Here is a 26,374-nt window from a genome sequence, read left to right as displayed (position 1 = left end):
GAGAGCCTACCCACCACCCCTCCGCCCCCAACAGCAGCATTGGAACTCGCTCCCCTCGAATCCAGAGGGGAGGAGCCCTTTCGCACGCCTGTAGGTACAGGACACAGAAGGATTAAGAGAAAAAGGAAAAGTATCTTCACCCCTGATCCCCCCCCCTCCCATCACCACCTACAAGCAAGACCACGGAAACACAGACCGCCGTAACACCAGGCCCCTCCCTCAACACCAGCCAAGTCCAAGCCGTCCCGGTTCCGGAACCAGTTGTTGAGGAAGACGTCCGTGTCGACCTTGCCCAGAAGGCCAGCCTCATCCTGGAGCAGCACAAGGTCCACCCTAACCCCTGCTACCAGCATGAGAGCGGCAAGGTATACCCCAGCAACCGCCAACCCCCATCCATGGTGCTGGTGCAGTACTGGGGAGAAGAGAGATTTGAACATGAAATCCACAGCTACCAGGATCTCTCGGATTTCCTGGTCGACTGCGATCTTCAAGTCATCACCAACGCCGCCGCCCGCCTCACCACCGCACTGTTCCAAGCTCTCCCTCCAGGGGAGCTTGACCTAGACAGGAGGCTCTTGGCTGGGGAGAAACAGTAAGCTCCAGCTTCCACCACCACCCTTGCTCGCCAGCCGACACCGCGCCTTCCCACGCCTGACCCCCCGCCCCCCTCCAAGCCCAACTTTTCCATATTATTATTATTCTCTTATCACCCCCTCCTTCCCAGCAAAAAAACACACACCCCTATATTATCATTTTAGGTTTACCTAATTTACATTTTTTGGGGTCGCACTTCTTTATTTATTCATTATGCTTTTTTCCCCCAATAGAATAAGTGTTTCCCCGTGTGCGAGGTACGCTAAAGTGTAATTTATTACACACGGAAAGCGCACGTTAAATCTCCGAATGAACGAACGAGCACAGACAAGACACTGACTTTTCTACGAGACTCACGGTATGTAGTCATAATCATCAGTTTATTACATTGTTGAAGGTGCATTTTTTTTCAAACTCAATTAAATGAGCAAAACTATACGTTTGTGGACATTAGAGATCTGCCTAGATATGCGCGTTTCGTTTTATTATTCTGCAATCTATTTTTAGGATTACCCGCTGGCCCGGCTCGGCCCGACTTTTCTTGGCCCGACATTTAGGCAATCCCCCCACTGACGAGTGCACGCCTGACCTGTGACCTCGTTGCAACCCTCGTGATGTGTTTGCCGAAGGGAGAGGTGTAGGAAATGTGTGCTCCAGCCCAGTGCAGAGCTCGCGACACACTGTATACTGATGTATACAGTATATTGCAGTTGATATACTGTATACTGCATGTGATACATATTTGCGGAAATGTTACAACTTTCAAGATTCAAGATTCAATTTGCATATATTTCATATACAACATAGATACAGGTAGATATTATATCATTTTGTCTTGGAACATCAATAAGATGTACAGCTACATGTATTTACCAAAAGAAAGAATCTACGTCTTTACTTCATTAAATAAACATTCACTCATTGAACATCTCCAACAGTTTTGTCCATGTTGAGATCCACTGAAATGGTTAGTTCACTTGTTACATTTATATAGAACATAACGATATTTGTGATTAAATATGATTGTGGATACATTTACCTTGGCTATATTTTAAAATTCAACAATAGCTTGCGTGCGGTTTGTTTGGAAGCATAAAATCAACTATTGTTTGTAAAAAACATTTGTGTGTGTTAATATATATGTTTTTTAAAGGAAGAGGTGTTTGAATAAATAATTATTTGTGTGTTCACAAACCCCTATCATGTAATTATATTTTCCTGAATAACATGTTGTTTGCATGAAAAATAAATGTCCATGTTCACCTTTGTAGAAAGTCGATAAGCGAAATAAAACTGAGTAACAGACTGTGTATTATAGATCCATAGAAATACGATTGCATAGACGATCAATTCAGAATACAACAGCTGTAAGGTGTGGCTAATTGACATGTATCTCGATGACTAATTGAAATGTATTTCGCAGGTAATAATCAATAAACATTGTGACAGAAAAACAAGTGAAGGATTGAGTTGAATTTTAGTTTTGCGAAAAAGGTCCCTGGTTTCTGTGGATGAAACTTAGTCTGACAATGTTGCAAATGATCACTTTCTTTGACTTCATTACGGATTCCTCAACCTGTATCGAGGAGAATTGTTTACAGTTAAGAAAAATTCTAATTAAGATTTCTTAAAGCTGTCACGGTGGCAAATTCAAACTTCGATATCATGGTACACAGTTCTATTGTAAAGTCAGATTGGGAGTTCGAATTGGCGCTATGTATTTTTATCTCGAATTTGAAATAAGCGGTTAAATTTATATGTTTTGTTTGTTTGTTTGTTTTTTTGTTTAACGCCACACTCAGCAATATGCCAGCTATATGACGGAGGTCATACAAATAATCAAGTCTGGACATGACAATCCAGTGATTGACATCACGAGCATCAATCCAAACAATTGGGATAAGATGATATGCATCCAATCAACCATCTATCGACAACCATAGTCACCTTTTAATATAAGCATTGGTTGCTGAAGATCTGTTCTAACCCTGATCTTCACAGGTCCAAATCTATATGTATTTTTATGGTGAGGCGGTCGTGATCGGAGAATAGGTTCGAGCGTTCGGTACACACATTCGTGGTCAATATCTCGGCTTGGACACTCGCCCCCTGCAAACGTGTCCTTCCAAGCTCGCTACCCACGCTCAACTATGAGAGACATCGCTCTGTCGCTACCGAGGGAGCTAGTTGCAATCCTGGAGCCCTTGCTGGCTTTCAGGGTTGGGGACTACTCCCTCAGGACTTCCTACAAGTCCAACTCCTCCACCCTCTCCATCTCCTTTGACTTAGGTCAAAGGAAAAGACCTCTGGTCAAAGCTCCGGCCAAGACCAAGCCTAAGGAGAAAACCACCCCGGCCCCTGCTGCACCACGCCCACAGTGAAGAAGGTTCCACCAGTCGCCGCCATGGAGATCCAGGAGAGCCTACCCACCACCCCTCCGCCCCCAACAGCAGCATTGGAACTCGCTCCCCTCGAATCCAGAGGGGAGGAGCCCTTTCGCACGCCTGTAGGTACAGGACACAGAAGGATTAAGAGAAAAAGGAAAAGTATCTTCACCCCTGATCCCCCCCCTCCCATCACCACCTACAAGCAAGACCACGGAAACACAGACCGCCGTAACACCAGGCCCCTCCCTCAACACCAGCCAAGTCCAAGCCGTCCCGGTTCCGGAACCAGTTGTTGAGGAAGACGTCCGTGTCGACCTTGCCCAGAAGGCCAGCCTCATCCTGGAGCAGCACAAGGTCCACCCTAACCCCTGCTACCAGCATGAGAGCGGCAAGGTATACCCCAGCAACCGCCAACCCCCATCCATGGTGCTGGTGCAGTACTGGGGAGAAGAGAGATTTGAACATGAAATCCACAGCTACCAGGATCTCTCGGATTTCCTGGTCGACTGCGATCTTCAAGTCATCACCAACGCCGCCGCCCGCCTCACCACCGCACTGTTCCAAGCTCTCCCTCCAGGGGAGCTTGACCTAGACAGGAGGCTCTTGGCTGGGGAGAAACAGTAAGCTCCAGCTTCCACCACCACCCTTGCTCGCCAGCCGACACCGCGCCTTCCCACGCCTGACCCCCCGCCCCCCTCCAAGCCCAACTTTTCCATATTATTATTATTCTCTTATCACCCCCTCCTTCCCAGCAAAAAAACACACACCCCTATATTATCATTTTAGGTTTACCTAATTTACATTTTTTGGGGTCGCACTTCTTTATTTATTCATTATGCTTTTTTCCCCCAATAGTATAAGTGTTTCCCCGTGTGCGAGGTACGCTAAAGTGTAATTTATTACACACGGAAAGCGCACGTTAAATCTCCGAATGAACGAACGAGCACAGACAAGACACTGACTTTTCTACGAGACTCACGGTATGTAGTCATAATCATCAGTTTATTACATTGTTGAAGGTGCATTTTTTTTCAAACTCAATTAAATGAGCAAAACTATACGTTTGTGGACATTAGAGATCTGCCTAGATATGCGCGTTTCGTTTTATTATTCTGCAATCTATTTTTAGGATTACCCGCTGGCCCGGCTCGGCCCGACTTTTCTTGGCCCGACATTTAGGCAATCCCCCCACTGACGAGTGCACGCCTGACCTGTGACCTCGTTGCAACCCTCGTGATGTGTTTGCCGAAGGGAGAGGTGTAGGAAATGTGTGCTCCAGCCCAGTGCAGAGCTCGCGACACACTGTATACTGATGTATACAGTATATTGCAGTTGATATACTGTATACTGCATGTGATACATATTTGCGGAAATGTTACAACTTTCAAGATTCAAGATTCAATTTGCATATATTTCATATACAACACACCGCCGTCATATATCACTGGAATACTGCTGAGAGCGGCGTTAAAACAAATTGTTTTCATAATGGAGCGCTGCAGTCATTTAAAATAGAACCGTATACATATGTACATGTAGTACCAACTCACTCTATTTGTTTCGAATATTCAGCAGAAAATATATTATTAACCAGGTCTTTGGGAAAAGATATCAGATTTTTATAAGCAGCCACATAGGGATGATAACGGACCCCTCGCTGATTAGGTTCTTGTTTACTTAAGAGCAGAGTTGGCGATGGGCGGGGGGCAAGCTGGTCTTGTTAGTGTATGGTATGAGCTGTGACGTTGACCCAAGAGAATAATGTAAAACATGAGACCAACTCAAGTCTATAATGATTGGGAAAGTCTAGATTTCCACAGCTCTAGCCTGAAATTAAGAACTGTTCTATGCTCCATTTTAATTGTATTATTTTCATTTTGTAGACATGGATGGACCAACCAGGAAAGAAATTGATGGAATATTGATTTCACATTTTACCACTGATCCAGTTAAATTCATCACACAATAATAAACTAGCATTTGACATTACGGCATTTGATTATTAGGGCATGATCGTGTACATGTTCACTGTAGTAATGTACACACCAGTCAACTTGATTATAATTTTCATCAAAGTCAGAGACCATATAATCTATTATATGGTCTCTGTCAAAGTGTAGTGCGGCATCAACGATTACTTTATGATATCCTCACTTGTCATCGATGTATGGACATCGAACAATGGACGGCAATTTGAAATTCTTATGGATAGCTTCAATAGGGACAGCGCCGGTGTCAGTACAATTTTCCTAGTTAAAATAAGTATCTACAAAATATAATCTGAAGCAGACAAGAACAATATTTTTTTATTAATGATTACTTTCATGGATAGAATTAAGGCAATCTAGGCTTGCCAAATCGTTCTAGACTTGAGCTGGATTCCTTTTAAATTTATTCTGTATGGTCATGGAGACGAACGGGCGTCAGTATGCATGGAAAACTGGGACAGCCTTAATCAGTGTAATCGGATATGTTGTGGAGTTTCGGTTTTGGGCTGTTTGCTGAATATATAGACTTGCGAGTTATGTATACTCTGTATTCTTTCGTCATGGTAGCATATATATTTTCTATGTTGCTTATTGAATTATCCACAAATAATGAGAACTACAATGTAAACCTCTCTCTGGAGATATGCAATAATACTACTGAAGGGCATATCTGAAAAATGGGACTTCTCGACAAATATTTCTTTCTTAAATACTACCCGTTACAGGCATTCTGATCATTATATCATACGTTGTACAGTTTAAAAGTCAAATAATGGCAAATTGTGTATCTTTCTACATTTTGAATTAATTATATTTTCTGAAATAAAACCTGAGCATCAGATAGTGATATACACGAATATGATCTATACTATTATAAATGAATAATCAATTTCGTATTATGAATTAGATAACCAGAAATATGATAGTAAAACAAATAATTTTAATCTATTCTTGCGAGTAGGTAACGAGAGATCTAGGCAACGCACTGACGTAGCCATTTATGAAAAATGAAATATTAAAAAAGTTTAGGGGTTTGAACATGTACATTGAATGACAGGGAAGAAAGCAACGCAATAATTAAATTATTAATCAAATTATGTTATAAATATAACAGAATATTCAGAAAATATAAGTTTAATTTCTCATTCACAGCAAAAAAAGTGTAGGTTTCCGTCTTCCGGAAACCTTCCGGATACCTACCCATTTTGGATCAGGCCCGGATACCTTCCGGAAACCTTCCCAAAAAAATGTCAAAATTTGGGGGGTGCATTTTGTTCACTTAAGTGTGAAACACATAACAAAATTAACTTGAAAATACCAAGCAATTTGAAGGTTGTTGAAGGCATCTGGAAGGTTTCCGGAAGGTTTCCGGAAGGTATCCGGATGCAAATTTTCTTCATAACTTGCTTCTGGTAAAAAATGTTAGCCTGTGCATTACAGGTAGCTGTTCTAATATTCTGGGTTACTTTAATGGTAAATATCCTCCTAAAACATTTTTGGAGAAGACAATTGTTCAATTTCATATATTGTCCTTTTCAGATGTTAATGCTATTTAATGAACAAACATCAATTCTCGTATAATGATATCCTTAAATTTTATGTCCAGACTTCCAGTTTGTACTGAGAAAAAGAAAAAGTCATTGACAATGTGCTCACTTGGGCCTTTAGTCCTAGTGAGATGTGATAAGACTATTTGTAACGGTACATGTACTTGTTATATCCAAAATACTAACTTCATTGAAATTTGCCTAACCCTAGTTGTATGGTACTACAGTAAGCTCTTCCTCAGTTACTGTGAATTCTTTTATTAAAAGGGATTGAGAGTTAATTTGACACTGGAGTTGTAACCACTGCACATATATGTGTATTCAAATAATATAACAACTATGTGCTTAATACTTCACAAATATCTCCAGAAATAGGCATTTTAGTTATAATTGCAGAAATACTTTATGAATGACCCCTTCACTATTGCCTTGATCTTGCACTTCAACCCTTCAAGAGTTATCACTTTTGAGTGTGAATTTGACCTTCAATATCAGTGATAAATATTTCAAAAACATTGCAAAGAGCTATCCAGCACATAAACCAAATATGCAGTCCTTTGGTAGAATTCAACATATCATTGACCAAAATATGGAAGTAATGTAACCAGTATATGTATAAGAGTTACTAAGACTTCTGCAGAAAAGGCAATTTAGGGGAAAATGTATCATATATAGATCACACACGACCTTCTTCCAACTTCGACCCCTGTCCAAAGGAAGAGTTAGACCACAAACAAACTTTTTGTCTGGTTGTGACTTTGACCTTTGACATAACAGATCAATGTGTCATCAGACGTTTTCAGAGGAAAGGAAACGTGTTATTTATCTTGAGATGCCCAGGCAATGCATGGTTTCATAAGATAAGTGTGGCTATTAAACTGAGGCAAAATCATGAAACATCCCAATTTACACAGCTGGCAAATGAAACATAAGCAACAATCAAATTATCAATTTCTTTTATTCATATGCCTATAGTATATTGCACATTGAACAGTGTTCACATGATGGTTCCTGATGCAGTATGCAATTTCATCCTATTCTTCAATACTCATAACAGAGTGTGATAACTGTTTGCTTGACAGTACCTACGGAGTATGTTCACCAGTTCAGAGAACTTACTTTCCCTCAATCCTCCTTTTCTTTCTATATTGCCATGGATGAACAGGAACCAGGATAAGGGGATACCAGTTAGACTCTATCTCTGCTGCATTGTGTTAGATGAATTGTGAACTTTTCATTTGGTGTCTGGGTCCACATTTAAAGACAATAAGTCCCATTTATCATTCCTTTCAAGTGTTTACCATATGGCTCAAGACAAGAATTTCCTGAATGTCCTGGAAGAATTCCACTCCAGCTTGGCATTGGTTGGTCTTCTCACATTAGCCAGACCAGCCTTTGTGTGTCCCAGTACCATTTGGAATACAACTTCTCGGTCGGCCTCCATTGAAATAACAGGACCCTCGTCATCGCTGTCTGCAAATCACCTCTGATATCTGAAGGGGTGCAGCCTCTGTTTAGGACTCCCTTGTCTCGTCCTTCCAGACTGTCAACCTGGAGTACTCATCCAGGGATCTCAAGCAGGACTTCAGTTTCTGCAGCATTATGTAAAAAGATTTTAGCAATCAAAAAGAATTGTTGCCACATGTACTTACAGATAGAAGGCAGCAAAATCACTTAAGTTGTCATATGTGAGTCTTGTTATATGCTAAACATTTAAGATAATCACATCTCAAATCTCAACCAGACAAACCAGTGACTAATGTTATGACCTCGGTCCAGACAAACCGATGATAACTATTATGGACAATATCCCACATCACTGTGGTATGATTACATGCGATCAATGAGCCTACTCAATCACTACCTTATCTATTAATTAGGCTTGGAATGCTGGGAATCTTTTCATGAGATGTCATTTAGTGATTGTTTCAACTCATCAACATGGAAAAATATATATTTACAATCCTTGTCATATAGCCAAACTATTGCTGGATGCAGTGTTAAATAAATGAGTTGGCTTTAACACTGCTTTGAACAGTATTCCAGATATATCACCGCATGTTAACTTGATGTGGGAAGAAAGCCCTAACAGATGCAGGTCTTTGATGAATCCCACGAGCATTTGTATAATGCTGACAAACCTAGCAACATAATCGGGGAGAACCAGGATTTGAACCCATGACTATAGGTTTCTGCTAAGCCCAAGAGATGCAACTCTGAACAGAAAATTGTAGTGCCTTAGATAATAGGACATCCGTGCCCACAGCGATAAGGAACAAACTGAGGACATATTTGCAAAATAACCATATGAACCAAACAGAATAATTTCAAAATATTTACCAGTCACTGTTGCTCTTCTATGGTCTTTCTTTGCATTGATGCTGCACAGATGACTGTCTCTTTTATTCATCCGGACATTCTACAAACATAAGTAGCATTCACATCACAGAAAAATGTCCAAACTGTACATGTTGTACATTTGATTCAAATGAAAAGACCCCGGTTGTGATTCCGACTTAGAACTACCCTAATCATAATATTTCATGTCAAACATTCAGAGATGACATTTATCCCCATATTTAACAAATGTCAAAACAATATTTTGACAACAAAGTCAGGGTCATTCAACAGATACATTACATAGGAAATAACTTGTTCGAGGTGAATATCATTCCATGAATTATTGCCAAATTTTCTTGAAATGAAGATTAATGCAATGCAGTATTTACTTTTATTTCTAGGCTATTTGTTTGGCTTTTCCATGGCACTGTTTTGACAGAGATCTAACCTTGATATGACACTTTGTTCAGAAATGATATAAATAAGAGAATACTTTATTATTCCCGAGAAAATTTGGGTTACATTGTAAAAGCATGGAGAAACAAGCATAAGATTCTTGATTTAAGTTAAATACACTCGACCCGTGAAGATTCCGGGGTAGAATAGGTCTTCAGCAACCCATGCTTGCCGTAAAAGGCCATTATGCTTGTCGTAAAAGGCGACTAATGGGATCGGGTGGTCAGGCTCGCTGACTTGGTTGATGCATGTCATTGATCTCGATTCCGTGGCTCGATGCTCATGATATCAATCACTGGGTTGTCTGGTCCAGACTCGATTATTTACAGACCGCCGTCATATAGCTGGAAATTTTGCTGAGTGCGGCGTTAAACAACAAACCAACCAAAATACACACATACATACACACACACAAACACAACATCCAAACACGCGGGTTAGAAATTGGCACTAGTCATTTTGACATTTTAAAGGTTTTGCTATATGCTATCATTTTAGGACTAGTGGACTGAAAGTGTTAGTTCCTACCGCTGCAAACACTAATCAACTAATGAATTGGGTGGTCAGACTAGGTTGTCATCATACTCTGAGGGCATGGATCTTTGCTGATAATAACAATCACTAGATTGCCTGGTCCATGTTCAATTATTTACAAGCTGCCATCACAGAGCTGGACTATTGTGAGTGTGATGTTTCACATTGCATTGAAATATACCATGATGAATACATGTAGTTTGTATTTATCACAAACAAAAATACTCACTCAATACTTGGTATCCTCCCTGAGGATGTCTGTGAACCTCCCCACAAACCCTGAACATACTGAAACAGAAAACAACTAACTTGTCTTTATCCTTTCAATGTTTCAGTGTGAATTTGTTAAAGATTGATAAGCTGTCATTGTTCATTGTGATCCATATCTCACTTTCAGGCGGTTCAGGTGGCAACACATGATTGGAATTGAATGCCACATTTTGTTTGACCTGCACTTTGCCAGATTTATACCCTTGGTAACTAACCCTCATAATCAAATCCCAGCGTTATGAGAATAAGGACACGACCCTTAAAAGTCCTGCACCTGTAGCTCTTATGCAAGCCCAAATAGAAATACCATGTCACAACAAACACTTGATCATATTAATAACAAAGGGTTTCCGAAAACAACGAAACTAAAAGGTCCTCGACGTTTACAGTAGTAACATGGAGATCAGGAAAATATCCAAATCAATCCATTCCGTAAGATCTCTGTATAAAAATCATGGAACAATATGTCTCGAAGCCCTGCTACGTACCTGGCATCTGCAAGCTGCTCTTCCTTCCTTCGGCTGTCAATCGAGTTTTCGAAATACTTGACGTCCTCGTTGTGGATGGCTCAGGTGGATTTCGACCAGGATTTCCGTGTTAGAGGTGATTGAGAACAATGTATTGATACACGAGGTAAGCATATCGCAATCAAGCATCACGGTGTACATCGATTACACGAGGTTTAAGTGTTTGTTTACATTTGTGTTCCAAAATGGCGCCCTCGGTCATACAGGGATTTATGGGTAGACTTGCTTGTCCCGGAATAACACGAGTTGGTCACGAATGACGAGCAGTCATTTCTACAGCAGTTACGGAAAGAGACGAGGTTGGCCGATTACAGTTCATGCAGGCCATATTGGCAGCCGCGGGGATTTCGACAGTGTGTATTAGGAAGTATATCTATGTGGTGTATGGAATATGCGTTTGCCTACCATGCCAGGCAGTGTGACAAGGGATATCCCAGCGGATGTAATATTCCTACAGCAGAAATGTTTCACAACCTCGATTGCAGGGAGCTGAAGACGTGACATATTCAGACAGAGACCATAATACATAGACTGTTATATGGTCTCTGATTCAGGTAAGGAATATGTTAATAATATTGATCACGTATAAAAGTTATTTATCTTCTGTAAGCCACTTATTCTGTTTTATATATGTTAGTTAATGTGTGATTTAATTTTTGTAGGATAAGCAATCTACCTAACTTATGTTAATCCTTGCTAATGTATATGATGTAGAAATATGTTTGCTTACTTATATTCCTTTATCTAGATACTCTAAAGTGTCTCATTTTTTTAGTTCATACCGTACCGACTAAACTTACTTTTGCAGGTGTGAAGAATCAAGAACAAATTAAATGACAGGAGTTTTGCAACAGTGAACATTGTGAAGTGGAAGATAAGACATTTGAAAGGTATGGATATTTTCACTTGAACTTGTTGAAGAACACCGTGATGACAACTTTATCATGTTTGGAGTTTTCGAGGTGGGGTAGCCTAGTGGTTGAAGTGCTGAAGACAAAGGTTCGATTCTTGTCATGGGTACAATGTGTGAAGTCTATGTCAGGTGTCCCTTGCTGTGGTATTGCTAAAAACAGCGTAAAACCATACCCACTCATGTGGGGATTCCGGGTTGGAATTGGTCCCCATCAACCTACCGGTGTGCTAGTTGTAAGAGAGGGTTATACTATAGAGGGAAATAGCACCTTGCCTACTATTGCCTGGTGAAAACAGCACCTTGTTACTGTTTTTACCTTGGGTCTGAATATGCCCAAATACATGAAATTAAACTTGCATGGTCACTTGTAAACACAAATAACTGAGAAATTCAGACAGAGACCATAATACATAGACTGTTATATGGTCTCTGATTCAGGTAAGGAATATGTTAATAATATTGATCACATATTAAAGTTATTTATCTTCTGTAAGCCACTTATTCTGTTGTATATATGTTAGTAAATGTGTGATTTAATTTTTGTAGGATAAGCAATCTACCTAACTTATGTTAATCCTTGCTAATGTTCAAAAAGGTTTACATTAAAAACTAGCATCTACTCGCCGACTCTGATTTGGAGATGCAACTAAACTTATTGTGAAAATGTAATATGCTTTGATTTCTTTGAAGTAAAATAAATGCAATTAAACTTGCAAACACAAATAATTGTTAGATGTTAATCACCTAAAAATAGTTTACATTAGAAATTAGCCTCTGCTCAAATTTACTCATGATTCTGATTGGGAGGTGCAACTAAACTTATCATTGAAAGATCACATGCTTTGAGGTCTTAAGTAGCTTTACTCAGATTAGCTCAATGTCAAGCTGAAACTGAGTCTGGCGAAAATGTCAAGAAACTGGACAACTGGTATACTATATATGTCATATTTATTTTAGTAAGTAGGAAATAAATAGTAATTTTATAGAAATGTCATTTATATATCTTTCGGCCAAGATTCAACATGTCTCTCCAGATAACAGACAACAATTAGTAGCCCTTTTTGCCAAAACAAGGTGCTGTTTTCGTCCGAGAAATCAGTGACATTTTGCGGAGGTGCCGTTTTAGCCTCACCCATAAGAGATAACCTAATAGATCAGGTGATCAGGCTCGGTGACCTGGTTCATGGCATCTGACAGTAACCATCTAACAGTGTGGATTGATGTTCACAATATCAATCACTGGATTGTCCAGAATATTGGCCCTACCTTTAGAATACAGTACCTAACTTTTCAAACAGGTCACAGTACCCTGTGCTATGTAAAGTCACAAAACCTATTGGATAGCTGAATGTAGTCTTGTACTGATTTAAGAATTTCTAAGTTTATTTTTGACGTCCTTTCAGGATTACCTAAAAGAACTGAATTTAGATCATATCCCTTAACATAATAGTACATATTCTGTCTTAAATCATTGTAATTTGGGCATATGAGAAAGAAGTGAAGTGCATCTTCAGTGTGATGGCCACAGCTACATGCAGGATTATCTTATAACTATTGCCTGCGGATGCACATTTTATAACAAGTGCTTGTTTATTTTCTATATGCTTTTATTTCATTTTTTACTTATTCAGTGGTTAAAATGATTTTAAATATAAATTGAAACTTATAATGTGCGGGTTATAGCTGAAACGACATCTTAGCAAAACGGCACTGACTGGCGAAATACTCGCCGAAAGCGAAAACGGCGATTATTACTTGACGAAAAAGATACCTTTTTTTTTTTACCTTGGTAAAATAAATGAAATTTAACTTGGATTGATAACTTGCAATGACCAATAATTATGAAATGTTAAAACAAGTTTACATTAGAAATTAGCCTCTACTCCAACTTATCCTATACCCGACTCAATTTATTGTGATAACATGCTTTGAAGTAAAATATATGGAATTAAACACACATCGTCTTATACAAACACAAATACATGTAGTTGTTAAACGTTGAAACAAGTTTACCTTCGAAATTAGTCCCCTACTCCAATTTACTCACCGACTCTGATTGGCAGACACAGCTCACTTGTTGTGAATGTATTTTTCACTTTAAAGTTTAAAGTACCCAATGTCAAGCTGAAACTGTATTTAAGAATCCTAACATGGTGCTGTCAGATTACAATTTTTCACAATGGCCTTTCAATGTGTCATTTGAACATGTTGAAAGGTTTTACAAGGGATATTTGTCAGTAATAACTGATGCTATTTCTGCCCTTACATTACAACAAATAAATCCGCCAATATGGAACTATTTTATTGATATGTGGCAACAAACATACTTCAGGCTGTACAGTTTACAAATGGGTTAATATCTATGTCATCTTGTTCCTCCTTATGTCTGGGCAGTTGCTCGCTACAATTTCGGAACTTCTTTACAGTTACAGACAGAAAATACCAGAACTGTTAACAACTACAAATCAAATACTGTATGGGTTTCACTGAAAGTGTCGCCACAACTGAAAATCTTCAAATACCTGTATTTGGCTATAACTTTGTCTATTTTTTTTCTGTTCCTGCCTATTATCTATTCCTGCCTCAGGTAAGGATGCAGTGATTTATTTAAGTGCACACATATATCACAGATAAACTCCTGCAGTCTATAAAAGTTATTTACAAGTTATACACATAAGGACTAAGGTGGAGAATGTATTAATGTCAACTTCTTTATTATGATGATCACAACATTTCGGGGTATGTACTTACTCCTTCATTAGGTGAATATTCACAATTCTGCTCCAAATGCTTAGATCAATGTTCATATTGTCAACCATATTTGCCATTTTTATATCATATTCATGTGTATAATACATTTTATTTCTAATAATGGCGTAATTGGGACACACAATATAAAGTTACCCAATACTTTCCTTAACGGGCGACAATGCTTGTCTAAAGAGTTGAATAACGCCATCAGGTGGCGATCAGGCTCGGTGACTTGGTTGATGCATGTCATTGATCCCAATTGTGTGGGTCGATGCTCATGATGACAATCACTGGACTGTCTGGTCCAGACTCGATTATTTACATATAGCCGGAATATTGCTTGAGTGCGGCATAAAACAACAAACCAATTCATAAGTGCGGGATGAGTGATTTGAAATTAGCAAGTTTTATGTGACCTTCAATCACTACAACCTGATCTGAGTCTTGAAAAGATATGACTTTGATTCAGTGAAAATTTGCATCATGATAGTTTCAACTGTAGATACAGTTAATCTGTTTTTTGTACAGTTTCTGTTTATTCAATGTATATGTTGTTCAAATAAGCTTTGCCTCTTCACCAACCCTATTCCTCTTTTGGAATAAATAGTGTCTAATAATTCAAACTCCATCACTACTAATCATCCTAGTAAACACAACAAAGAAATGCACATCAAAAACGTCATGATTATTATTTCTGATCTCTGATAAATTAGAAAAAACTGTTATCCAGCAAGATACATTTCCTTGGTCCCAAGAAGCATGTTACATAGTAAACTGACTCGATAAGTTGAATAGCAGTCAGCGTGGTTGTAAAGGCACAACTGACTAAGCCGTCACTACTCAATTAAGTAATTAACAGACAATTGCAAGTACTAATACCCACCCGACACTAATTGCCCTGTTAATCCCTAGTCCACAATGAGTTGACATTGAGTTCATTTTGCTAATTAGCTGTTTTTAGAGTAGCAAGGTAATAAACATCAAAGGTGGGGCAGGCTTTGATCATGTGTTCTGTAGAAGAGATGATGTCACTTGTTTTATGTTTATTTAGGATTAGCTACATCCCTTGATGCTACCAAGGCAGCCCTTGAGATTATCAGACAGTTTGGCTAGACACAAAGTGATGTCTCCCTTGTAGCACACTATGTGTCAGACAAGGACTTTGACCACTCTGTGCAGATGCATATCAATGCATAAAGAACATTGGGTAGATGGTACAACAATGCCACACAAGTCAAAGTTGGGTTTCACTGTATTTAGAAACAGATGATGGATCCAAAATTTTATAACAGTAATTATGATTAATTTAAACTTTGCCAGGCCAATATTTTGGCAGATTTGCATGTTATTGTTAATCTTCATTTAGTTAATTTTCCAAAAAGATAGGATAAATTATAAAATATGATAATGAGTCATGAATATTTGAATTCAGATCAGAACAAACAGGGAGGGTCACCCCAAAATGTGAGAGTCACTAGGGGAGGCTTTTGACAAAATGGACAATAAAATATAAAGTGCTTTGCATTTTCTTGCAGGGAGGGTTGTCCAGACTTCCAGTTTGTACTGAGAAAAAGAAAAAGTCATTGACAATGTGCTCACTTGGGCCTTTAGTCCTAGTGAGATGTGATAAGACTATTTGTAACGGTACATGTACTTGTTATATCCAAAATACTAACTTCATTGAAATTTGCCTAACCCTAGTTGTATGGTACTACAGTAAGCTCTTCCTCAGTTACTGTGAATTCTTTTATTAAAAGGGATTGAGAGTTAATTTGACACTGGAGTTGTAACCACTGCACATATATGTGTATTCAAATAATATAACAACTATGTGCTTAATACTTCACAAATATCTCCAGAAATAGGCATTTTAGTTATAATTGCAGAAATACTTTATGAATGACCCCTTCACTATTGCCTTGATCTTGCACTTCAACCCTTCAAGAGTTATCACTTTTGAGTGTGAATTTGACCTTCAATATCAGTGATAAATATTTCAAAAACATTGCAAAGAGCTATCCAGCACATAAACCAAATATGCAGTCCTTTGGTAGAATTCAACATATCATTGACCAAAATATGGAAGTAATGTAACCAGTATATGTATAAGAGTTACTAAGACTTCTGCAGAAAAGGCAATTTAGGGGAAAATGTATCATATATAGATCACACACGACCTTCTTCCAACTTCGACCCCTGTCCAAAGGAAGAGTTAGACCACAAACAAACTTTTTGTCTGGTTGTGACTTTGACCTTTGACATAACAGATCAATGTGTCATCAGACGTTTTCAGAGGAAAGGAAACGTGTTATTTATCTTGAGATGCCCAGGCAATGCATGGTTTCATAAGATAAGTGTGGCTATTAAACTGAGGCAAAATCATGAAACATCCCAATTTACACAGCTGGCAAATGAAACATAAGCAACAATCAAATTATCAATTTCTTTTATTCATATGCCTATAGTATATTGCACATTGAACAGTGTTCACATGATGGTTCCTGATGCAGTATGCAATTTCATCCTATTCTTCAATACTCATAACAGAGTGTGATAACTGTTTGCTTGACAGTACCTACGGAGTATGTTCACCAGTTCAGAGAACTTACTTTCCCTCAATCCTCCTTTTCTTTCTATATTGCCATGGATGAACAGGAACCAGGATAAGGGGATACCAGTTAGACTCTATCTCTGCTGCATTGTGTTAGATGAATTGTGAACTTTTCATTTGGTGTCTGGGTCCACATTTAAAGACAATAAGTCCCATTTATCATTCCTTTCAAGTGTTTACCATATGGCTCAAGACAAGAATTTCCTGAATGTCCTGGAAGAATTCCACTCCAGCTTGGCATTGGTTGGTCTTCTCACATTAGCCAGACCAGCCTTTGTGTGTCCCAGTACCATTTGGAATACAACTTCTCGGTCGGCCTCCATTGAAATAACAGGACCCTCGTCATCGCTGTCTGCAAATCACCTCTGATATCTGAAGGGGTGCAGCCTCTGTTTAGGACTCCCTTGTCTCGTCCTTCCAGACTGTCAACCTGGAGTACTCATCCAGGGATCTCAAGCAGGACTTCAGTTTCTGCAGCATTATGTAAAAAGATTTTAGCAATCAAAAAGAATTGTTGCCACATGTACTTACAGATAGAAGGCAGCAAAATCACTTAAGTTGTCATATGTGAGTCTTGTTATATGCTAAACATTTAAGATAATCACATCTCAAATCTCAACCAGACAAACCAGTGACTAATGTTATGACCTCGGTCCAGACAAACCGATGATAACTATTATGGACAATATCCCACATCACTGTGGTATGATTACATGCGATCAATGAGCCTACTCAATCACTACCTTATCTATTAATTAGGCTTGGAATGCTGGGAATCTTTTCATGAGATGTCATTTAGTGATTGTTTCAACTCATCAACATGGAAAAATATATATTTACAATCCTTGTCATATAGCCAAACTATTGCTGGATGCAGTGTTAAATAAATGAGTTGGCTTTAACACTGCTTTGAACAGTATTCCAGATATATCACCGCATGTTAACTTGATGTGGGAAGAAAGCCCTAACAGATGCAGGTCTTTGATGAATCCCACGAGCATTTGTATAATGCTGACAAACCTAGCAACATAATCGGGGAGAACCAGGATTTGAACCCATGACTATAGGTTTCTGCTAAGCCCAAGAGATGCAACTCTGAACAGAAAATTGTAGTGCCTTAGATAATAGGACATCCGTGCCCACAGCGATAAGGAACAAACTGAGGACATATTTGCAAAATAACCATATGAACCAAACAGAATAATTTCAAAATATTTACCAGTCACTGTTGCTCTTCTATGGTCTTTCTTTGCATTGATGCTGCACAGATGACTGTCTCTTTTATTCATCCGGACATTCTACAAACATAAGTAGCATTCACATCACAGAAAAATGTCCAAACTGTACATGTTGTACATTTGATTCAAATGAAAAGACCCCGGTTGTGATTCCGACTTAGAACTACCCTAATCATAATATTTCATGTCAAACATTCAGAGATGACATTTATCCCCATATTTAACAAATGTCAAAACAATATTTTGACAACAAAGTCAGGGTCATTCAACAGATACATTACATAGGAAATAACTTGTTCGAGGTGAATATCATTCCATGAATTATTGCCAAATTTTCTTGAAATGAAGATTAATGCAATGCAGTATTTACTTTTATTTCTAGGCTATTTGTTTGGCTTTTCCATGGCACTGTTTTGACAGAGATCTAACCTTGATATGACACTTTGTTCAGAAATGATATAAATAAGAGAATACTTTATTATTCCCGAGAAAATTTGGGTTACATTGTAAAAGCATGGAGAAACAAGCATAAGATTCTTGATTTAAGTTGAATACACTCGACCCGTGAAGATTCCGGGGTAGAATAGGTCTTCAGCAACCCATGCTTGCCGTAAAAGGCCATTATGCTTGTCGTAAAAGGCGACTAATGGGATCGGGTGGTCAGGCTCGCTGACTTGGTTGATGCATGTCATTGATCTCGATTCCGTGGCTCGATGCTCATGATATCAATCACTGGGTTGTCTGGTCCAGACTCGATTATTTACAGACCGCCGTCATATAGCTGGAAATTTTGCTGAGTGCGGCGTTAAACAACAAACCAACCAAAATACACACATACATACACACACACAAACACAACATCCAAACACGCGGGTTAGAAATTGGCACTAGTCATTTTGACATTTTAAAGGTTTTGCTATATGCTATCATTTTAGGACTAGTGGACTGAAAGTGTTAGTTCCTACCGCTGCAAACACTAATCAACTAATGAATTGGGTGGTCAGACTAGGTTGTCATCATACTCTGAGGGCATGGATCTTTGCTGATAATAACAATCACTAGATTGCCTGGTCCATGTTCAATTATTTACAAGCTGCCATCACAGAGCTGGACTATTGTGAGTGTGATGTTTCACATTGCATTGAAATATACCATGATGAATACATGTAGTTTGTATTTATCACAAACAAAAATACTCACTCAATACTTGGTATCCTCCCTGAGGATGTCTGTGAACCTCCCCACAAACCCTGAACATACTGAAACAGAAAACAACTAACTTGTCTTTATCCTTTCAATGTTTCAGTGTGAATTTGTTAAAGATTGATAAGCTGTCATTGTTCATTGTGATCCATATCTCACTTTCAGGCGGTTCAGGTGGCAACACATGATTGGAATTGAATGCCACATTTTGTTTGACCTGCACTTTGCCAGATTTATACCCTTGGTAACTAACCCTCATAATCAAATCCCAGCGTTATGAGAATAAGGACACGACCCTTAAAAGTCCTGCACCTGTAGCTCTTATGCAAGCCCAAATAGAAATACCATGTCACAACAAACACTTGATCATATTAATAACAAAGGGTTTCCGAAAACAACGAAACTAAAAGGTCCTCGACGTTTACAGTAGTAACATGGAGATCAGGAAAATATCCAAATCAATCCATTCCGTAAGATCTCTGTATAAAAATCATGGAACAATATGTCTCGAAGCCCTGCTACGTACCTGGCATCTGCAAGCTGCTCTTCCTTCCTTCGGCTGTCAATCGAGTTTTCGAAATACTTGACGTCCTCGTTGTGGATGGCTCAGGTGGATTTCGACCAGGATTTCCGTGTTAGAGGTGATTGAGAACAATGTATTGATACACGAGGTAAGCATATCGCAATCAAGCATCACGGTGTACATCGATTACACGAGGTTTAAGTGTTTGTTTACATTTGTGTTCCAAAATGGCGCCCTCGGTCATACAGGGATTTATGGGTAGACTTGCTTGTCCCGGAATAACACGAGTTGGTCACGAATGACGAGCAGTCATTTCTACAGCAGTTACGGAAAGAGACGAGGTTGGCCGATTACAGTTCATGCAGGCCATATTGGCAGCCGCGGGGATTTCGACAGTGTGTATTAGGAAGTATATCTATGTGGTGTATGGAATATGCGTTTGCCTACCATGCCAGGCAGTGTGACAAGGGATATCCCAGCGGATGTAATATTCCTACAGCAGAAATGTTTCACAACCTCGATTGCAGGGAGCTGAAGACGTGACATATTCAGACAGAGACCATAATACATAGACTGTTATATGGTCTCTGATTCAGGTAAGGAATATGTTAATAATATTGATCACGTATAAAAGTTATTTATCTTCTGTAAGCCACTTATTCTGTTTTATATATGTTAGTTAATGTGTGATTTAATTTTTGTAGGATAAGCAATCTACCTAACTTATGTTAATCCTTGCTAATGTATATGATGTAGAAATATGTTTGCTTACTTATATTCCTTTATCTAGATACTCTAAAGTGTCTCATTTTTTTAGTTCATACCGTACCGACTAAACTTACTTTTGCAGGTGTGAAGAATCAAGAACAAATTAAATGACAGGAGTTTTGCAACAGTGAACATTGTGAAGTGGAAGATAAGACATTTGAAAGGTATGGATATTTTCACTTGAACTTGTTGAAGAACACCGTGATGACAACTTTATCATGTTTGGAGTTTTCGAGGTGGGGTAGCCTAGTGGTTGAAGTGCTGAAGACAAAGGTTCGATTCTTGTCATGGGTACAATGTGTGAAGTCTATGTCAGGTGTCCCTTGCTGTGGTATTGCTAAAAACAGCGTAAAACCATACCCACTCATGTGGGGATTCCGGGTTGGAATTGGTCCCCATCAACCTACCGGTGTGCTAGTTGTAAGAGAGGGTTATACTATAGAGGGAAATAGCACCTTGCCTACTATTGCCTGGTGAAAACAGCACCTTGTTACTGTTTTTACCTTGGGTCTGAATATGCCCAAATACATGAAATTAAACTTGCATGGTCACTTGTAAACACAAATAACTGAGAAATTCAGACAGAGACCATAATACATAGACTGTTATATGGTCTCTGATTCAGGTAAGGAATATGTTAATAATATTGATCACATATTAAAGTTATTTATCTTCTGTAAGCCACTTATTCTGTTGTATATATGTTAGTAAATGTGTGATTTAATTTTTGTAGGATAAGCAATCTACCTAACTTATGTTAATCCTTGCTAATGTTCAAAAAGGTTTACATTAAAAACTAGCATCTACTCGCCGACTCTGATTTGGAGATGCAACTAAACTTATTGTGAAAATGTAATATGCTTTGATTTCTTTGAAGTAAAATAAATGCAATTAAACTTGCAAACACAAATAATTGTTAGATGTTAATCACCTAAAAATAGTTTACATTAGAAATTAGCCTCTGCTCAAATTTACTCATGATTCTGATTGGGAGGTGCAACTAAACTTATCATTGAAAGATCACATGCTTTGAGGTCTTAAGTAGCTTTACTCAGATTAGCTCAATGTCAAGCTGAAACTGAGTCTGGCGAAAATGTCAAGAAACTGGACAACTGGTATACTATATATGTCATATTTATTTTAGTAAGTAGGAAATAAATAGTAATTTTATAGAAATGTCATTTATATATCTTTCGGCCAAGATTCAACATGTCTCTCCAGATAACAGACAACAATTAGTAGCCCTTTTTGCCAAAACAAGGTGCTGTTTTCGTCCGAGAAATCAGTGACATTTTGCGGAGGTGCCGTTTTAGCCTCACCCATAAGAGATAACCTAATAGATCAGGTGATCAGGCTCGGTGACCTGGTTCATGGCATCTGACAGTAACCATCTAACAGTGTGGATTGATGTTCACAATATCAATCACTGGATTGTCCAGAATATTGGCCCTACCTTTAGAATACAGTACCTAACTTTTCAAACAGGTCACAGTACCCTGTGCTATGTAAAGTCACAAAACCTATTGGATAGCTGAATGTAGTCTTGTACTGATTTAAGAATTTCTAAGTTTATTTTTGACGTCCTTTCAGGATTACCTAAAAGAACTGAATTTAGATCATATCCCTTAACATAATAGTACATATTCTGTCTTAAATCATTGTAATTTGGGCATATGAGAAAGAAGTGAAGTGCATCTTCAGTGTGATGGCCACAGCTACATGCAGGATTATCTTATAACTATTGCCTGCGGATGCACATTTTATAACAAGTGCTTGTTTATTTTCTATATGCTTTTATTTCATTTTTTACTTATTCAGTGGTTAAAATGATTTTAAATATAAATTGAAACTTATAATGTGCGGGTTATAGCTGAAACGACATCTTAGCAAAACGGCACTGACTGGCGAAATACTCGCCGAAAGCGAAAACGGCGATTATTACTTGACGAAAAAGATACCTTTTTTTTTTTACCTTGGTAAAATAAATGAAATTTAACTTGGATTGATAACTTGCAATGACCAATAATTATGAAATGTTAAAACAAGTTTACATTAGAAATTAGCCTCTACTCCAACTTATCCTATACCCGACTCAATTTATTGTGATAACATGCTTTGAAGTAAAATATATGGAATTAAACACACATCGTCTTATACAAACACAAATACATGTAGTTGTTAAACGTTGAAACAAGTTTACCTTCGAAATTAGTCCCCTACTCCAATTTACTCACCGACTCTGATTGGCAGACACAGCTCACTTGTTGTGAATGTATTTTTCACTTTAAAGTTTAAAGTACCCAATGTCAAGCTGAAACTGTATTTAAGAATCCTAACATGGTGCTGTCAGATTACAATTTTTCACAATGGCCTTTCAATGTGTCATTTGAACATGTTGAAAGGTTTTACAAGGGATATTTGTCAGTAATAACTGATGCTATTTCTGCCCTTACATTACAACAAATAAATCCGCCAATATGGAACTATTTTATTGATATGTGGCAACAAACATACTTCAGGCTGTACAGTTTACAAATGGGTTAATATCTATGTCATCTTGTTCCTCCTTATGTCTGGGCAGTTGCTCGCTACAATTTCGGAACTTCTTTACAGTTACAGACAGAAAATACCAGAACTGTTAACAACTACAAATCAAATACTGTATGGGTTTCACTGAAAGTGTCGCCACAACTGAAAATCTTCAAATACCTGTATTTGGCTATAACTTTGTCTATTTTTTTTCTGTTCCTGCCTATTATCTATTCCTGCCTCAGGTAAGGATGCAGTGATTTATTTAAGTGCACACATATATCACAGATAAACTCCTGCAGTCTATAAAAGTTATTTACAAGTTATACACATAAGGACTAAGGTGGAGAATGTATTAATGTCAACTTCTTTATTATGATGATCACAACATTTCGGGGTATGTACTTACTCCTTCATTAGGTGAATATTCACAATTCTGCTCCAAATGCTTAGATCAATGCTCATATTGTCAACCATATTTGCCATTTTTATATCATATTCATGTGTATAATACATTTTATTTCTAATAATGGCGTAATTGGGACACACAATATAAAGTTACCCAATACTTTCCTTAACGGGCGACAATGCTTGTCTAAAGAGTTGAATAACGCCATCAGGTGGCGATCAGGCTCGGTGACTTGGTTGATGCATGTCATTGATCCCAATTGTGTGGGTCGATGCTCATGATGACAATCACTGGACTGTCTGGTCCAGACTCGATTATTTACATATAGCCGGAATATTGCTTGAGTGCGGCATAAAACAACAAACCAATTCATAAGTGCGGGATGAGTGATTTGAAATTAGCAAGTTTTATGTGACCTTCAATCACTACAACCTGATCTGAGTCTTGAAAAGATATGACTTTGATTCAGTGAAAATTTGCATCATGATAGTTTCAACTGTAGATACAGTTAATCTGTTTTTTGTACAGTTTCTGTTTATTCAATGTATATGTTGTTCAAATAAGCTTTGCCTCTTCACCAACCCTATTCCTCTTTTGGAATAAATAGTGTCTAATAATTCAAACTCCATCACTACTAATCATCCTAGTAAACACAACAAAGAAATGCACATCAAAAACGTCATGATTATTATTTCTGATCTCTGATAAATTAGAAAAAACTGTTATCCAGCAAGATACATTTCCTTGGTCCCAAGAAGCATGTTACATAGTAAACTGACTCGATAAGTTGAATAGCAGTCAGCGTGGTTGTAAAGGCACAACTGACTAAGCCGTCACTACTCAATTAAGTAATTAACAGACAATTGCAAGTACTAATACCCACCCGACACTAATTGCCCTGTTAATCCCTAGTCCACAATGAGTTGACATTGAGTTCATTTTGCTAATTAGCTGTTTTTAGAGTAGCAAGGTAATAAACATCAAAGGTGGGGCAGGCTTTGATCATGTGTTCTGTAGAAGGATGATGTCACTTGTTTTATGTTTATTTAGGATTAGCTACATCCCTTGATGCTACCAAGGCAGCCCTTGAGATTATCAGACAGTTTGGCTAGACACAAAGTGATGTCTCCCTTGTAGCACACTATGTGTCAGACAAGGACTTTGACCACTCTGTGCAGATGCATATCAATGCATAAAGAACATTGGGTAGATGGTACAACAATGCCACACAAGTCAAAGTTGGGTTTCACTGTATTTAGAAACAGATGATGGATCCAAAATTTTATAACAGTAATTATGATTAATTTAAACTTTGCCAGGCCAATATTTTGGCAGATTTGCATGTTATTGTTAATCTTCATTTAGTTAATTTTCCAAAAAGATAGGATAAATTATAAAATATGATAATGAGTCATGAATATTTGAATTCAGATCAGAACAAACAGGGAGGGTCACCCCAAAATGTGAGAGTCACTAGGGGAGGCTTTTGACAAAATGGACAATAAAATATAAAGTGCTTTGCATTTTCTTTCAGGGAGGGTTGTGTCAAAAAATGAACGAGAGCATACCGGTAATACATGACCGGCCCCTTTAATGTAATATACATAGTTTTTAGTTGATGGTTCAGGTTGTACTTTTCAGTTGAATTTCTTATCACTGTCTATGATGGACTACCAATTAACGGTACTTATTAAATATCCATAATAACTTAGATAAATGCTTCTACAGTGTCATCCTAATTTGTCAAAATTTGAATTTCAATATAGCTTCCATTAATGAATTAATGAATTTGGTGAGAATATCTATTGTCTGAATTCCTAATATACTTTCTTTTGTTTTTGGTGTGCAAGGGTAGCCTAGTGGGTGCAACAGTCTCTGAAACCCGGGTTCAATTCACCACATGGGTACAATGTGTGAAGCCCATAGCTGGAATATTGCTAACATGCTGCATGAAACTATACCAACTCACGCGCTCATTATGTTGTATTTTGAGATCACTTACATGACATGTGTTTTGATAATTATGAATAGTTGCATTATGTATTTATGTATAAGAACATATGTAACTTAGTTTTGCATAGTCTTGTTTACCCTTCCTTACATTTTGATGTAATGCAAACATTCAAGCAAAATTCAGGTGAACCTTGTGGTATTGTTTTAGAAGACCGGATACATTTTTGTATTTTCTGAACACTTTTCTGTTTGCAATGGCTTATTTACATGTTCAAAGATTGGTTAAATATCAGTTGCAAGATAAATTGTCAATACCTCACTGTTCGAGAAAACAACTTTAAACATTTGTAAATATGTGTGTGTTCCATAACTTTTGACTAACACGTTTCTAAAGATGTTATGAAATGTTTCAGGTACCTGGATTTCACAATCTGACACCAGCTACATTTAAGAAGATCTTGCTCACACAAATCAGACAAGGGACTCGCCGGGTGATGAACAGTACTCCTGATAACAACCAACAGATTCACCTCAGAAAGTGATGATTCTGAATGAATAATGCCACACCAGTGTTACTGTAGGTGGTTTTATTATGACACTAATGAAGTTTGAATGAATTTATGCCAAAGCACTGTGACTATGTCCAGTTTGTGTACACCGATGCTGACTATACAAATCTGAATGACTTTTGTGGTTTACTGCAGAAACATAATTGACTTTAGATATTCTTCTTCAATAAAATTCTTCTGAGATTTGACTGATTTGTTTATTTAGAAAATGGCATTGAATCGTCTGTTCTGTAAGGCCTTGCAAACACCACTGGTTACTTTATG

At 38.0% G+C, this 26,374-nt stretch overlaps 4 long non-coding RNA genes across 6 annotated transcripts; 2 read left to right on the top strand and 2 right to left on the bottom strand.

Moving 5' to 3' along the window:
* Positions 1–7,460: 7,460 nt before the first annotated feature.
* Positions 7,461–10,854, bottom strand: LOC125383555. Of its 2 annotated transcripts, XR_007222799.1 has the most exons (4): positions 10,605–10,854; positions 10,076–10,134; positions 8,864–8,935; positions 7,461–8,108 (listed from the first exon to the last, which is right to left on the bottom strand). It is a non-coding gene; the product is annotated as an uncharacterized LOC125383555 (long non-coding RNA). The 2 variants fall into 2 exon arrangements; XR_007222798.1 differs by lacking the exon at positions 10,605–10,854 and having other exon boundaries at positions 10,076–10,289.
* A 123-nt stretch (positions 10,855–10,977) lies between these two features.
* LOC125383556 lies at positions 10,978–15,394 on the top strand. The gene is made up of 3 exons (XR_007222800.1): positions 10,978–11,197; positions 11,452–11,533; positions 15,359–15,394. It is a non-coding gene; the product is annotated as an uncharacterized LOC125383556 (long non-coding RNA).
* Positions 15,395–16,741: 1,347 nt separating this feature from the next.
* LOC125383553 lies at positions 16,742–20,135 on the bottom strand. 2 transcript variants are annotated; one of them, XR_007222796.1, is made up of 4 exons: positions 19,886–20,135; positions 19,357–19,415; positions 18,145–18,216; positions 16,742–17,389 (listed from the first exon to the last, which is right to left on the bottom strand). It is a non-coding gene; the product is annotated as an uncharacterized LOC125383553 (long non-coding RNA). The 2 variants fall into 2 exon arrangements; XR_007222795.1 differs by lacking the exon at positions 19,886–20,135 and having other exon boundaries at positions 19,357–19,570.
* Positions 20,136–20,262: 127 nt separating this feature from the next.
* Positions 20,263–26,011, top strand: LOC125383554. The gene is made up of 3 exons (XR_007222797.1): positions 20,263–20,478; positions 20,733–20,814; positions 25,955–26,011. It is a non-coding gene; the product is annotated as an uncharacterized LOC125383554 (long non-coding RNA).
* The last annotated feature ends 363 nt before the right edge of the window (positions 26,012–26,374 follow it).

Source organism: Haliotis rufescens, unplaced genomic scaffold (assembly GCF_023055435.1).
Source record: "Haliotis rufescens isolate VD_foot unplaced genomic scaffold, xgHalRufe1.0.p SCAF_24, whole genome shotgun sequence".
NCBI classification, from domain to species: Eukaryota; Metazoa; Mollusca; class Gastropoda; order Lepetellida; family Haliotidae; genus Haliotis; species Haliotis rufescens.
This window is presented reverse-complemented; position numbering and strand designations above follow the sequence as displayed.